This window comes from Lichenostomus cassidix, chromosome 2 (assembly GCF_008360975.1).
Source record: "Lichenostomus cassidix isolate B80296 chromosome 2, HeHo_3.0, whole genome shotgun sequence".
In the NCBI taxonomy this organism is placed as follows: Eukaryota; Metazoa; Chordata; class Aves; order Passeriformes; family Meliphagidae; genus Lichenostomus; species Lichenostomus cassidix.
Window position 1 is genome coordinate 5,545,616 of NC_139482.1, and position 15,290 is coordinate 5,560,905.

General features: G+C 47.1%; 1 long non-coding RNA gene across 1 annotated transcript; it reads left to right on the forward strand.

The window, feature by feature from the left end:
• The first annotated feature begins 11,816 nt into the window (after positions 1-11,816).
• Positions 11,817-14,957, forward strand: LOC146440756 (uncharacterized). The gene is made up of 3 exons (XR_014850363.1): positions 11,817-12,026; positions 12,503-12,729; positions 13,618-14,957. It is a non-coding gene; the product is annotated as an uncharacterized LOC146440756 (long non-coding RNA).
• The last annotated feature ends 333 nt before the right edge of the window (positions 14,958-15,290 follow it).

Consider the following 15,290-nt stretch of genomic DNA (forward strand, 5'->3'; position numbering starts at 1 on the left):
GGCAGACAGCAAAAGGCCTCTAGCAGAGCCTGGCCTGCCTCAAAAACAACTCAATTTCTACCAGCAGTGGAAAGCTTCTGAACCTCACTCTTGCAGTACAGAAAAATAACACACCAGAAAGCTGAACTAACTGAAATGTGTTAAAAAGGATGAGGCCCAACATGTGCTCAATGAGGTGTAAAAGAGTGTTTAGGCCCCAGTATCACTGAATATTGAATCCGTGAGAATGGCTGAAAAGATAATTTAGCCAGACCACCAGACTACCTTTTCCCCCATGCTTCTTTACCCTCAAGAAATCTAGAAAGAAAAAACAGTTTAAGTATATTTATGGCAAATGCATGGCTCTCGTTAGATTTTTAGTAGCCCAACAGGCCCAACATGGGCAACTCTTCCCCCATGGCTAAAGCATAAAGCTGCTGCAGGTCAGACTGCCTTCTTATGGAAGGTCTGTGCTGAGTTTGGTCCCTAGAAGAATTAAATTGCCTTTGTGCACTTTCCATGTGGATACACCCTGCTGGGATCGATGGAGACACTGGGCCAGAAGTTTTCATACACTGCCTTGAAATTCAGTTTTGCTGAAATGGCTCCATTTTAGAGGCAGCCTGGGACCAAGCGCCTGTCACAGGCACATTTTTAGCGATGTCATCACTGTTTGCAAAGAGCACTGGGGAGGCTCAGCCGCAAAACACACATTCACCCAATGTCAAGGATGCCCAATATTAAAAGCAAAGCGGCTCCCAAAAGGCAGCAAACTCATTTGCCTGAGGCCACCCATTCGGGCTGCTGCAGGCGGCCGGGTTCCCAAACAAGCGTGGGGCTGAGGGAGCAGAAAGGATTTTGCATGGTTCATGTGTCAGCCACGGCTCAGAAAGGTCAATCAGTTTTTCAGTGGGAGCCAAAGGAGAGAGAAAACTGCTGCTGATTAGGAGGAAGGGGGGGAAGGGGAGAAGGAATCTGTGGCCGTGCCAAAGCCTTTGTAAACAAACTTCACTGCAATGTTGCAGATGAAAGAGCAGCGCCTGGCGAGCGGGATCCAGCTCCTAGGCATAAATCAGGAGCCGCTCCAGCAAAATCAAGGAAGTCACGCTGGCACAAGCGGGAGAAGAATCACCCCCTCCTGCTGCTAAACAATAGCCCTGGCCCCCCAAACACAGTTCCCCCTCCCACAAAGGAGCAGTTCACTTGGGTGGCAGCACAGCCTGGTAGCTCCAGTGTTGGAGCAGTGAAGTCCCCAAATGCCAGACCCAGCCTGGGGTTGGGAAGTGAGGCCGCAGCCAGTGCGGGAGGAGGAGGCAGAGGATTCACCTCCAGCTTGTGGATTTCCTTTGTTCCTTCCTCTCAAACAAATCCCCAGCACACGCAGGGATAGGGACAGAGATAGGGAAAGGGCTGTCATCCCGAAAGGAGATGAGCGGCAGCACAGACTGCAGCTTGCTGACAACACGCTGAGCCACAAGCCACTTTTTACACCCTTTTCAATAAATATTAGCTGGAGGGGGCTCTGCTTTTCCCACTCTCCTGCCAGCATGGCCTCTTATTGTTTACTCTCCCCCAGCAGTCCAGGCGTTCTTGTTAATGTGCTGTGATTGAGTACTTGGGAGAGGATGGGGTTTGGAGTTAGCTCCCGGCTCCCTTTGGAGAGCTGTTTACTCTTTCGTGGTGCCCATGGCCCGCTGAAGACAGTGCTCCTTCCCTCACCCCTGCTGCGTCCATCTGCTTTGTCTGCCTGTTTTCCTGCTGCCACCGGCAGGCAGCTGGCCTGCGCATTTCAGCTGGCTGTTCCTAAACCCCTGGAGGAAAAAATAAAATTAACCCCGTAAAGAAGGGGGCTGGGAAGCATGGGAGGAAGGAGAGAGAGGAGCAGCTCTGCTGCCCAACGCTGCTCCCCCTCCACAGCTGCCTGCAAGGACAGGCGCCAGCACAGGGCTGAGCCTCAGCTGACATCAGGATGCTGCTGGCACCAGGTGAGGATTTGACTGGGGTTTTTGTCTTGTCTTGCATTTTCTACCTCCAGCAGACAGCATGCAAGAACAAGGTTTTAGCTCTTCTCAGATCCTGATGTCTCTGCCCATGGCAGAGCATTTCAGACTCCGTTTCTCCTGGTCTTGATGTGGTACTGTGGGTCCCTGCTGATTCCCTGGCTCAAGACAGCCCTGAGTCACACCTGACAGCCCAAGTCACCAGCAGGCACATTCCCCATCCTTCCCCTACAGGAGCCCAAAACAAGAACATTACAATCAGACACCATGGGGCCAGGGCTGCTCCCACAGTGTCACCTTCACTGTGCTTCTGGCAATGCCCAAATGACCAAAATCCTGCACTGTGGTTGCAGCCAGTGGCCCCTGGGAAGCCACATTAGGGCTCTGGGTACACAGAGATGTTTCAGGAGAGCTGTGACCATAGCCATGGGGTGGCAGTCTGTGAGAACAGCGATATCCTGATTGATGCCTTTTTAAAGTCTGTCTCTGCATCCCCCTGTAAACCAGACCTTTTGCAGTTCAAGTGAGGGCCAGGGTGTCTCTATGGTTTGCAGCATCACTGGACACACCAGGGCTCCCCAGTCTCTCAAGGAGTATGCTCTGCCAGCAGCCTCAGAGGTCACCCTCTGATGCGTGGGGACATTTTGTGGCAGAGCCAGGGATCACGTGGAGTCACTGGCTACCTGCTGACCCTGCAGGGAGGGTAGGAGACATCTGGTATAAAGCTGGAACAGTGCCTGGAGAGCCCAGTGAAGGTCCTGACATTTGGGTACCACAAAGAGGCTGTTGGGCTTTCAGCTTGTCTTTCATCACAGCCTCTGCTGTCAGAGTATCCAAACTCTTTGGTCAATCCCAAAACTCTCCGAAACACAGCTCATTTATACAGTCTGACCTGATCTGGGAAGTTTTTAACCACCAAAACACAGAACTGATAAGCAAGCTAACATGATAACCTGCTGGGTGCCCACAGGCAGATGCAAACACATACCTGTGTCCACCAAGCAAACTGGGCAGCTCTGGGCATAAATACACGTATGGCCTGTGTGACACACACATGCAGACATCCCCACAGCACCCTCCAGCTGAGGGTTACTCACACAGAGTTTTCCCCAAAACCCCTGCCCCAAGCTCTGTGTAGCAACTGGGGCCATTCCTGTCTTGCCTTTGGCCTCCCTCAGTTCTGCAGACACAAACAAGGTCTGCCCCTCTTCACACAGAGCACTCCCAGCTAACAGGAAAAGCAAGTGGAACCAGAAGTTAGCTACAGTTGTCAAGCCAATATTATATGCCAGAGAAACCAGCAGAAGTTTCAAATCTCCAGGGAAAACGGTAAACCCCCTTGCACACAAACTCCTACAGATAAGTAGGTATGTAGGATCTAGCATCCTCCAGGGACCTCAGCGACTAACTCTGCTCCCTGGGGAGTCTTCAAAGCTGTTTTCTTCTCCTTCACACCCTAAACCTGTGGAAGGCAGCAGCTTTAGCCCCTGCTCCATGAGCCAGCCCTGGCAGGGGCTGTGTTTGGCACAGGTAAAGCAGATGCCAGGTGCACAGCAGGGAGAAATCTCACCTCGGGATCTCACATGTGCTCACCACTGCTCGCCAGAGCCACAACCAAAACCCTCTGCAAGACATCCCCCCCACTCCCCACCCATCCCTGCAGCAGCAGCTGGGAGAGCAAAGCTGCATCGCCCGTCTGGCACATTTGCCCTCATAGCCCTCTCTCCAGGTGTACACAGCTTTTTTAACATTAAAGAGAGACGCTCCAGTGCCTCCAACAGAAAATAGATACCCCTCATTGTTTGAGACTGTATTCATAGAAGTCAAAATCTCTGTAAATTACAATTTCATGGATGTTCTGCTGTTGGTCTGGGCCCATTAGAGACACTTATTTTTCTTATCTTCATTTCCTCTCTCTTCTTCCAAGTAATAGGCTTTGCTGGTGCTGGTTCCATGCTGCTGCCCCTTGGAAATAGCTGTGGGTGAGAGAGAATGAGGATGTTCACTCCCCAAAGCCTTTGACTGTACAGCAAGGAGAGAAAATGCCACCTGCTACCTGATAGGGACTAATTTCCTACTAGGAAAAATGGTTGCTAAACATCTGGCCTGACAGCTGATTTCCAGCAGAGCTGTAGGAGGCAGCAGAATATGCTGGACTGGATACCCTGGCCACAGTTCAGCAGTACCAGGCTGCCCATGGCGATAGCAACAACAATAAAAAAACTGATTTATCCTAAGCCTCTGGTTACCAGAATCCTCTGCAAATAACATGCAGGGAGCACAACAGTGCCTGTGTAGAGAAACACACCACCACAATGAGGATTTTATGCAAGCTAGGATCCCAGAGAGGGGTCTGATGGAGTTTAGCCCCATCCCATTATCAAATGCAGATGTCTGGATCTTCTAATATTACTCCACAGCTGACATAGTAACAGCCACTCATACCCTTACTCCTGACCTGGGGAGAAAGTGCCCTGAATTTTCCTTCTTCTCTCCGCAGCCCTTTGAGTGCTGACAAGTTAGGAGTGTACTGGTTCCCTTCCAGCACAGGATTTGGGGTCCTGCTTTCACCCCAGGCTCTATCCAGGCTGTTTTTGGGAGCCCTGGCTAGTTGTCTGATCCCAAATAGCAAAGGGCACCCAAGCAGCCCAGGATTTGTGAGCTGTGATGGTGAAATAACCTAGAAAGAAAACACATCTTTTGCATTCTGGGGAGTCCACCATATTTCCAAGAGTGAGTCTAAAACTTAGCTATGAAATCTTCTACACAAGAGAGCTGGAAGTGGACCTGGATAATGGAATTATCCTTTCCTGGAGGAGAAGAACTTCAGTTTTGAAATGGTGTGGAAATGTCCAGGGAGCAGAAGCACCGGCAGTGAAGGGAAAGCCTCGGGGTAGAGCTGTTGTGCAGAACCAGTAACATCAGGGCAGTCTGTATTTTGCAATGAGGCTTCACGCTGAGAAATAAATTATCTTGAATTATGAGTCATTTCTGGTAAGCAGTGTCTTGTGAGGAGATACTTCAGGAGAGAGGGAAGATAAGGGAACCCTGTATAAGGCCACTGAAGAAAGACAGTGTGAGGACATCTTGGAGCTCAGCCTCCTGCCTTTGTGTCTTCTTCTAAGGCACAGCATCAGAACAAGAGACATAAACTCCATCCAAACTGAGGAGACTGATCCAATTTTGCTCATTTCTTTGGTATTTGGGTGAAACTGAATGAGCTTTTTTAGCAGTCTGACAACAGAGACTTGGCATTGTCATCGTGAAGCATGAGGAAAACCATGAGCCAGGTTTGGAAATTGTGAGATTGGCTTGAAAAGCAGAAGATCTTTTATTATTATTATTATTATTTGCATCTGTTTAGAAACAATGCACATTCTTCGCCTTCAGCTGCAGTTCACTGAAATGTCGGGGTCTGGCTTTTAAGGAAATTTGTCTTTTTCAGCCAGAAGGAATAAGAACATATTTTTTCTCATTAGTGATTATTGTGCAGTTGTATGACACTGAACTCCAGGCTTTGGGGTGGGGGCAGAAAGCTCCCAGCACCTTTCACGGGGTTTGCTGTCAAATTAATCAGTGAATTGGCTGGTCATTGATTGCATATAAATGCAGGCCTGACTCGTGCTCCCACCATGCATGTCCACTCACAGAGTTCACCTCCCATGCTGCACGACTACACAAGCCAAAAGCATCCCTTCAGCTGCCAGAACAGAGACTGCAAATTTAAAAATTGAGGTCTGCTTTCCCATTTGTCTGCAGCTTTCACTGAGTGAAGTTATCCCCTATTCCCCTGCCCACTCCAAATTTCTAAAGTTTGGCAGGCTTGAGCCTTTGGACATAAGCACATGACCAGGGTGCTCAAGTGTCAAGCACTTCGTGGTAAAACCTTGTAGATGTGAGTCTCATGGCTCAGAGTCTTCATGATGAAATGCAAAAATTTAATCCCAAACATTTTTCTGCATGAGAAAACACCTCTGTAATGCTCTGTCATTAGGCAGAGACTTTCTCCTGATGCCTCCTCCTGCATGTCTGGGGCAAGCAAAACCAGAATCAGGCCCTTTATCAAAGAAATGGGCAGTTTCCCCCCAGAACTGCAGTAGAAAAATGGCCATCAGTTTGCATTAAAAAGAAACCGCAAACTTGGTCCAAAGCACTCAGCCATGGAAACATGCTTATGTGGCTCCCAGGATCCCTTTCTCCCCGTCAGAATCCACATGAAAAGCCCTCTCTCTGCTTTCCATGTCAGCATTAACTCTTCCAAAATGATTGGCATCAAAGGTAGCAAACACTCCCTGCTGACAAAAGCCCCCCTCTGCCTGCCTGCAGCAGCCCCCGCCTGCCACCGCCCCACTCCCCAGCGCTGACAGGTCCCATTGTGCCCCTGTCCCACAGCAGCTGCACGGGGAACAAAGACATCAAGGCACAGGGGCTGGGGCTTGTTGGAGTTGTGGAAGGAAACACAAGCAAAGGAGAAAAGTGAGGCTGAAGGGAAGGGATCAACAGTGGGTGACTTGCGAGCGCGCTCAGAACACTTGAGAAGCAGCTCAAACCGAAAGGCTCTCTGCAAATGTACCTGCAGAGGCATTTCTGCCTCTGATTATCCACTGCTCTGGCTTCCAATAGCACCGGAATCACTCAGCTAATTGCACTGTAAAAGTAACGGCCTATGAAATTTTTAATGGAGCAGATTGCACTTATAATTTTTTTCCCTCTGTGGTTCAATATACTTCAATATCTTTTCTCTCTTCTAGCGTTTGATTCAGGCTGACAGTGGTTTTATACAATTGCCTTTCTCTGTGCCATAAAGACTGGACTGCAAGACAGATCCTTTTTCCAGATGGATCCAGGCAGCTGAGGGCCACAGCTGGATGATCAAATGTTCTGAGGAACATATGAAAATACATCCTCACCACCAAATCACCAATAGATACGTGGAGCAATAACGTATCACCAGTCACAGAGCTTGGACATCCCTCTGCTGTGGCATAGCACAGGGTGAGGACAAAAGGCAGTGGTCCTTTCTCAGGAAGGCATGGCTGCTGGGCTTCTGCTGCTCCTCCAGAAAATATAACTGGAAATGGAAAAACAGAAAATATTTGAAGAGTTAGTGCCAGGGACGGAAGTAAAGTAATATTTAAGGCAGAATGAGGGTAAATTCTAAAGGCAACATGGACCATTGTGCTAGAATGCAGCAAAGAGAAATTGGTTGTCTGATCCTACAGACCCATCTTAACTATTGCACCTTCATGGGATATTCATGAGAATATAAAAATACATCTTCTGTCCAAGTTCATCACTCATCCAGGATCCAGGCATCCCATTGCCTGAGTCACCTGGGGGACACACTTGGGGTTCATTACTTGCCTAATCACAAAAACTCCTGCACAAAGCACAGCCCTCAGGGTTACACGAGTACACAAATATGGCTGAAGGAGGAGAAGAAGGGATAATGTGATGTATTGGAGCTCTGCATATGGAGCAGGGAGAGCCAAGAAGCACAGGGATCCACAGATGTTTTTCATAAGACATCAAAATGAAGCATCCTCTCAGCTGTTTTATATCAATATCGTGAAATTCCTATTCACTCTGAGATAACAATAAAGTCCATTTTCCACGCTGCCTCAAAAAATTCCTGGGTGAAAAATTCCAGCTCCAGTCAGTCCTAAGTTTGAGCAGACAGGCTGGGAATTATCTACAGACCACAGCCCCACTGGACTAAATCCTGCCAGAAGAGGTGGGATCCCCTCAGTGGAGTATATCACATGAAAAAAAGAGCACAAAGAAGGAGCAAGCAGAAGAAATGGAGAAACATGCCCACACCCCAAAATTAACACCCCAAGGTGCCATAAATATCTTGATTTCCTGACTGAACCCACCCTCAAAATGATCACCCGCAGTCTGCACCAAGCAGATCATCATCAGATGAGCAACCAGTGCTGCATAAGATGCCACCCGCTCTCGTCTGCACAGAGTATCAATTTTAACAGTGTTAGTGGGAAGCTTTGCTTAGCATTGCTAACTCACACAAACACACACACGATTCAGATATATCCTAATAGACAGCTCTGGCCCACGATATTCCTGCAGGTCAAAATTAAAATAAAAGGCAGAGACGCGGCGTGCACCTCTGGTTAGACTGCTGGCTTGCTCAGCGCAGAGACTGCCTGCAGTTAATCAGCCTTCTTTCTCCACTAACTGTCACGGCAAACAAAGGAATTAGCAGAAGGTCTGTGGGGAGCATTGAGATAATTTGGCTGGCTGAAGAAAAGAAAAAGAAAAGAAAAGCAAAACAAAATTACTGAGAAATTTACTTGCACTGACCTCTCCATAAATATTTAGATATAATCATCATTACCTCGGAGTAAATTAAGTTATAAACAGTCTCCACAATTGCACATGATGAATGTGTATCGGCATCAGAGAGCACTTTATTGCAAGTTAATGTGGAAACAGAACACCTCAATCAATCAGGATGCAGAAGAGCTGTCTGATGATATCAGCCCATCTCAACCTGTTCATACAGGACACCGTACACTCGCTCACCCACACACGTCCACCCCCCCATTCTTATTATATTAACAAATACATATGGAACCCCAGAAGATGGCGAGATGTGTGTTTGTGGAGCTGGAATGACGAGGGATGTACAGTACGTGTCCTCAGTCGTGGTGTTGTTATTTATATCACGGTAACATCCACGGCGACTGAGGATTCAGCCCCCCTGTGCTGAGCTCTGTGTACAAACACAGCCAAAAGCCATCTGGGGAGGATTCATCCGACTAGACACAGATATCCTCAACAGGGATGTTGAGCTAATCACCGTCAGCTCCTTTCACAGCCAGCCGAGAGAAATCGGCACTTCCCGAGCACAACTTTCCAGACCTATTTTAGACATCTAGTTTAAGAAGAGATGAATCATGCCCTGGACTCCTTCAGCTGCCTTGGCTCCCTCCCCTCAGACCCTTCGGGAGCCCCGGGTGACTGCTGCTGAAGTCAGCACCGACACCGCGGATGCCAATTTGATGAGACGAGTCCCATCCGCTCCAACCGAGGGACTTGAGGGTTTAGGGAAAGCAGACAAACACATGGCAGACGAAACGGAATCGCATCTGAGCTACATTTTTGGATGTGAAACCATGTAGCCTCCCAGGGCTGATGACTTCTCTGGCTTTAGAGCTGGGCTGCTGAAGAGGGAAGCAGAAGGGGGAGCGTGTTGCAGAGACTCATGCTGCTCACACCTCACCTGCCCCTTCACTTTCAGTGTGAGAGCTGAGAGATGACAGTCCCCGAGCTCTGCCTTCCCTTCAGGCCACAGAGACTCATTCCCTGGCCCTGTCTGGCCCTTCATCTCCAGCTCCTGCCCACGCCAAGCTGGGGCTCTTGCAAGTGCAGAGAACATTATCCAGTGAGCTCTGCCATGGCACTGCCAAGCAAGGACAGGCTTAAGGAATTGGCTTCTTTGTCACCTCCCCATCACACATTCTGTTGCCACCTCCCAATGATCCAAAACCCACACAAGCCACACACACAGGTCTAATAAGGGGTTTCCATCCTGTAAAGAAGAAAGGGAGTTAGTTAAATGAGACAACTGATGATGAAAGCATTTCTCAGAAAAGGAGCATGATTAGAGATTATTAAGGCTCACGACTTCAGCAAGGTCTTGCAAGAGAAAAGATTTTAACTGGAGGCTGCATGTGCCTAAACCTCTTGAGAAAGCCACTGAAATAGGTCCTAACACTGCAGAGTGCTGGATTTAGGTTAGTTCAAGACATCAGTGCATCATTCTGTGCCAGTGGTCTTAGGAAAAACCAGCTTCATCCAGTGTTCACTTCAGGTTTTCTCTTATGAGGGAAAATTTCATATTTATTTTCCAACATAAACTAGGATGTCCAGGTCACAGTAATGCTCAGCTTTTATCTGCCTTTACAAAACATCAACAACAATAGACAACTCAACAGGTGAAAAGTGCCAGACAGAGAAAATAATTAAAATGCAAACCAAGTGGGCTGAGAAGATCCTTCCCGCAAGAAGGTATTTATAGCAAGAGGTGAAAGAGAGACAACATAGCACTGTCTGTCTCTACCCTGTTACAAGGTGAAATAAAAATATTTCTCTTCTTAGTCTCATTAGATATAGCCCAAACAGAGTAAAACAAATGTTGGTCTGTAGCTGCCTTGTTCCCTAAGCTGTGGGACTTTTCAAAAAGAGGTATCACAGATGCCTTTGCTGCTTTGGCACCAGCCCTGCCAGATTCTTCTTGGGACAAGATCCGTCTTCTGTCAATGCCTTCCCTCAGTGCTACAACACTGACCCTTAATCCGATAATTACCCAGCCCAGTAAATTATTGCAATTAAGCCCAGTTCCCAGCTGCAGCCGAGGACAGCCTCCCGGTGGGGCTCCCGACACAGCCCAGCAGAGCGACCAAACCCATTTTACCAAACAGCATCTCATCCCTACTGAGACTTATTCTGAAGGGAGGGAAGGAAATTGCTAAATCTTTCAGCACAAGGCCAAGATTTCTATAGATACCAAAAAGCTATTGACGGGCTCAGATCAAGGGCTTTTTAATTGAGTGAAGAACGTTAATTAGTAAATCTACTGACTTCTAAACACAGCAAGACCTAGGGCTTCAGATTACCATTGTGCAAGGACAAAGCAGCTTTCAAGGTCTGGAGAGCTTTTTCCCTTTGCTGCCCCACCCCCAAACACCAAAAACTATCTCAGTTAATTGTGGAGATATATGGATGGTGCAGTGGCAATCAGACACTGCTTCTCTTTAGCTGAGGGAAGTGCTCAAAGGAGTCATCAGGGATGGTTATCTCTGAAAGGTGAAGAGGTCTGAAAAAAATACAAGGTGTTGCTAGAAAACAGAAAGATCAAAGTTAAAAGCATTTGGATGGATAAAATGGTTGCAAAGATTATTACTCCTTAACATATAAATTACTCAAATCATTCCCATTTTTCTGCTTCTATGACCATATGAAAGAGGAGACCAAAGGCTTAGCTCCCAATATGTTAAATCCTAAAAAATCCACCCATGTTTTAAGTTGTAAAACATGAAGCACTTTTCCTGGAAAAAACTGTCTGCAGACCAGCAGCAAAGGCTTTAAAACATGTTTGTTGTGGAATCAGAAAAAGAAGAGATCAAACCGCAGCAGCTCGGCAGAGGATTGCTGGAAAAGCAGAAACTAAAAATGTAATAACAGGAAGATGAAGACACGAGGAAACAGCTCACCAAAGGGAATGGCCTTACCAAGGAAACGCAGCAGAGTTTATGGTCCTGCTCTTTATTAGCTGAGGAAGTCAACACACGCTTCTGGGGGGAAAAAAATAGGAAAGGATATAAAAAGGAGTTTAAGATTATTTTGATGGCTTGAGGCCAGATTCATAGCAGACCTGAGTTGTGTCTGGGGATCTCTCCTCTATTTCTAACGTTCCCTGATGTTTTCCCATGAAATGATGGCTGGGAGGCTGGCAAGCACCATGTTTATGGTGTGCCACTCTAGATCCTTTCCCGTGCCCCTGCCATCCTGCCAGCTCACAAAATCTACACAGCAGCACTCAGCACATGCCCAAACCATCCTTCACTTTCACAGTTCCTAACCCACTTTCCAGAGATGTGGGCAGCCCTTTCCCCCATTGGTCACTGGCACACCATAGCCACATTTGCCTGCCCAGAGACAACCCTTTGGCCAAACTGTGGTGTCTTTGTGGAGCAGGGACAGTGCAACTTAAAAGGCAGCTGCAATTTTTGAGCAGAAGTGCAAAGCATGAGAAGGCTGGGAGTGGGCAAGGAGCCCAGGGAGGCAGAACAGGGGCTTCAGCCATGATGTCACACATGCACACCACCCAGACATCTCCTTTCCTGGGAGTAACAAGGATGGCGTTTTGAAGAGGTTTTAGCACCCAGGGAGAGCTACAAATTACCCACCATCAGTAGGCAGCCACTGGACTAGTGCAGCAACATCCAGCTTACCCAGTTTCCCACATCTAATCAGGAGGTGCCAGGATGTTTTGACATGAAACTTGTGCAGGGATGTAGATAGGTGGGGGCTATGTTTCTGACTGTATTAGGATCTAACTGGGGGTGACAGCAGCCTGAGAGTCTTTAATGGCCTCAGATGGGGAGAAAAACTTTGCATTTCACTTTGCAGACAGAGCAGGGCACTTAGAAAGATACTGCACATGTTTGCATATTTCTTTGCATGGCCACAGCACATTCTGCCCCTGGCCCCTGCAGGGTCAGCATTTACAGAGCACAGTGAACAATGTGACAGTCCCACAGTGATACCTGTCCTAGATGTAGTGCTTGCAGACATCCATTTTTGCCTTGGCAAAGCCAAGTCTGAAGCTGAGTCAAGATACCTCCTAAGTTAGGGACAATTTTCAGCCTCTTATGGCAGGGTGGCACATCACCAAGTCATGAGGGCATTTTTTAATTTCAATCCTTCTTAATGGGGTTTATTGTGCTGTCCAGAAGGACAGACACCGGCACAACTAAAAGTTCTGCTGGCCTGTTTAGCATAACCTAGAGCTTAAATAGAGAGGCAGCATTTCCTGCGTCAGCTCAGCGCTTCAAATCTCACCTGAATCCTGCATCATGTATGAGACATCTGCGCTGCATGCTGCTGGAACAAATCTGTCAGCAGAACAAACGTGTGGGGACAAATCTATCCCTGTTCCAACAGCAACGGTGGTAACCCAGGGGACTGGTTTGGGTCTGCCACAGTCAAACGGGACTCAGAGCAAGTAGGTCCCTATATGCATCTTGGAAGACAAATGACTGACTAAAATAGCATTAGTGGGAGCAGGAGTGCCTGTTCGGTGTGCTGAGATATACTGGCTTGGCCATGGCAGTCACACTGCATTTGGATTCAAATTACCACCAATCAGTTATGCCCTCTACAAATCCATCCCTTAGTTAAGAAAAAAAACCAACAAAAACAAACCTTCTTAAAGCCTATCTTGTGTTATGCCTTCAGGGCAAATTTGCTTTTATGAGCATGAATAATTCATGCATGTTCATTTATTATTAATTAATATTCCATGAACATGCATGGTTTATTCACCCAAACAAAGCACTGTGCCCCAACACTCTCCCTGCAGCCTGGCATTAGCTACGCACCACAGCCCAGCTGACCAAGGCGTTCAGCCAGTACCATTTATCACCTCTTTCTCCCCAGAATCCACTGAGAACATTTTGACCCTTCTTGCTGGTCACTGACATTTTCCATTTCCAGGACTGGAATGGGGCAATGCAGCTCTACTGAGCTTTAGTATTTGGGAGAAGTTGAAAATATGAGCAAGAGGGATGTAAGGAGTTTGATTTTTTCAATGTGCTGTGCCAGACCATACCCATTTCCATTTTGGAGAAGCAATGCCAGGCACACCAGGTCATCACAGGGTCAGCTGGACTGTCTGGGGGCACTTATTCCTCATTCAGTGCAGTGTCACCAACAGCCACAGCAGCATTTCCCACATGGAACTTTTTTCTGTCAGAGATACTTCTTTGTTTATATGGCAGAGATGCCATAAGCTATATGCCCATGCCAACCACATTTTCCTGCTGTGCAGGCATTTTTCTGAGAGCACAGCAAAGCCAAGAAACTAATGAAAGTCTCTTCCATTTCAATATAGATCCTCATGTGCATGGACTCTGGCACCAGTCTCCACCATGGAGAGGCAGCTGGATTTTTCTCCTCAGCATCCATCCTCTGAAGAGTCCACAGTTGTTGGATTTTCTCCCAGTCCTGGATCTGCACCCCAACACATGAGCAAAGCCTGCAGAGCCAGCACAAACCATGATCCATCACTGTCCAGAGGAAGCCCAGCTGAGCCCCTTCAAGCAAGGTCAGACCTGAAACTCGTAGCTCTCTGCAGCCATCACCATCTACAGACTGGCAATTCACATTTTTATGGGACAGACAGAGCAGGACCAGCAATTGTCTCATAAAAATTATCACCCACAGATATCACCCACCACCATCCTCATCATTGTCTCCACATCAGGTCCAGGAGAACTTCAGGTGGGAGCAGACTCACTTGGGTCAAATCACCACCTGGATCTTCTTTGCCCTCCCAGATGGTATCCACAAAACCCCCCACCAAGGGATGTTTAGCTTTTGAATCCTGAACCTGGTAGGAGTAACCCTGTCACAAAGCATTCTTGGAAGCTCTTCATGTCCCAGGTCTGAAAATAACCACCTCACCTGCATCATCTGTGTTACAGCCATAAGGGTGCATGACCAAGAGCTGGATTTTCTTTATTTGGGCTAAACCATTGCAATCTCTTTATATGGTCCTATGTGAGTCCTGATTTCAAGCACAAGAATGCTGAGAGGAAATAGTAAAAAACTCCCTGTGTGAACTGGAACAGCTTCAAATCAAGAGTTAGCTGAAGCAAACTGAAGAGACACAATTTTGACATTTATTAAAGGCAGAAGTACAGCACAAAAAGAGAGAGAGAAGAAAGCTCTGCTTACAGGAGATGCTCACATGGTCTTCAGCACAATGGGGTATCAACCAGAACGATGGCACATCCCTTGGTATTTCTGAAATGGCACATGGAAGAAGAGAGAAATTAAAAACAACAGCAATCTAATAAATTTTAAATAATACTGGGTCCAAATCACATACCTAAAGCCAGATAAACCCATCTTTGAGAGCCTGGAGCAGGGAGTGGAGACTGGGCATGAAGTACCCCATTTCCCTTGTTTCTCTGTAATGGCTTGAAAGAAAGAGCTGGGTCCAAATTCCCCCAGTTGTGGCATGTTTCAGACCTGGACATGAAGTGCTTGATTCCAGTAAATACCCTGGGCACCCTCCTATTGCCTCAGATTGTTTTAGCAATAGAGATAAGTTCAGAAACACTCTGACTGTTACAGACAATTTAACACACAGGGGCTGCTCGGGGAAATCTTAAAACTGTCATAATTCATCCTCCCCTTCCCCCAGTCCAGAAATGAAAGATTAAACCTAGGAAGATTTATTAAACTGACATTTTAATAGAATTTTTAGACTTTCCATGTTAATAGTTTAAATATAATTGAATTCCATGAAAGGGAGCAATACAGGATGGAGCCTGTGTCCCCCAATAGTAAGAATGTTTTAAACGCTGGGGCATATCACTAATGCATAATTTAGTCCTATTTGCACGGCCCTTAGAACTGGGAGTAACGAAAACACAAATCTAATTAACAGAGTGAAAGAAATGCCTCCACCAGCAAACTTCATCACAAGCTCCACTACCACACACCCACCCTCTGCAAGTTACAAACATGAAACAGATGGCAAGGAGGAGAAAAAAAAAA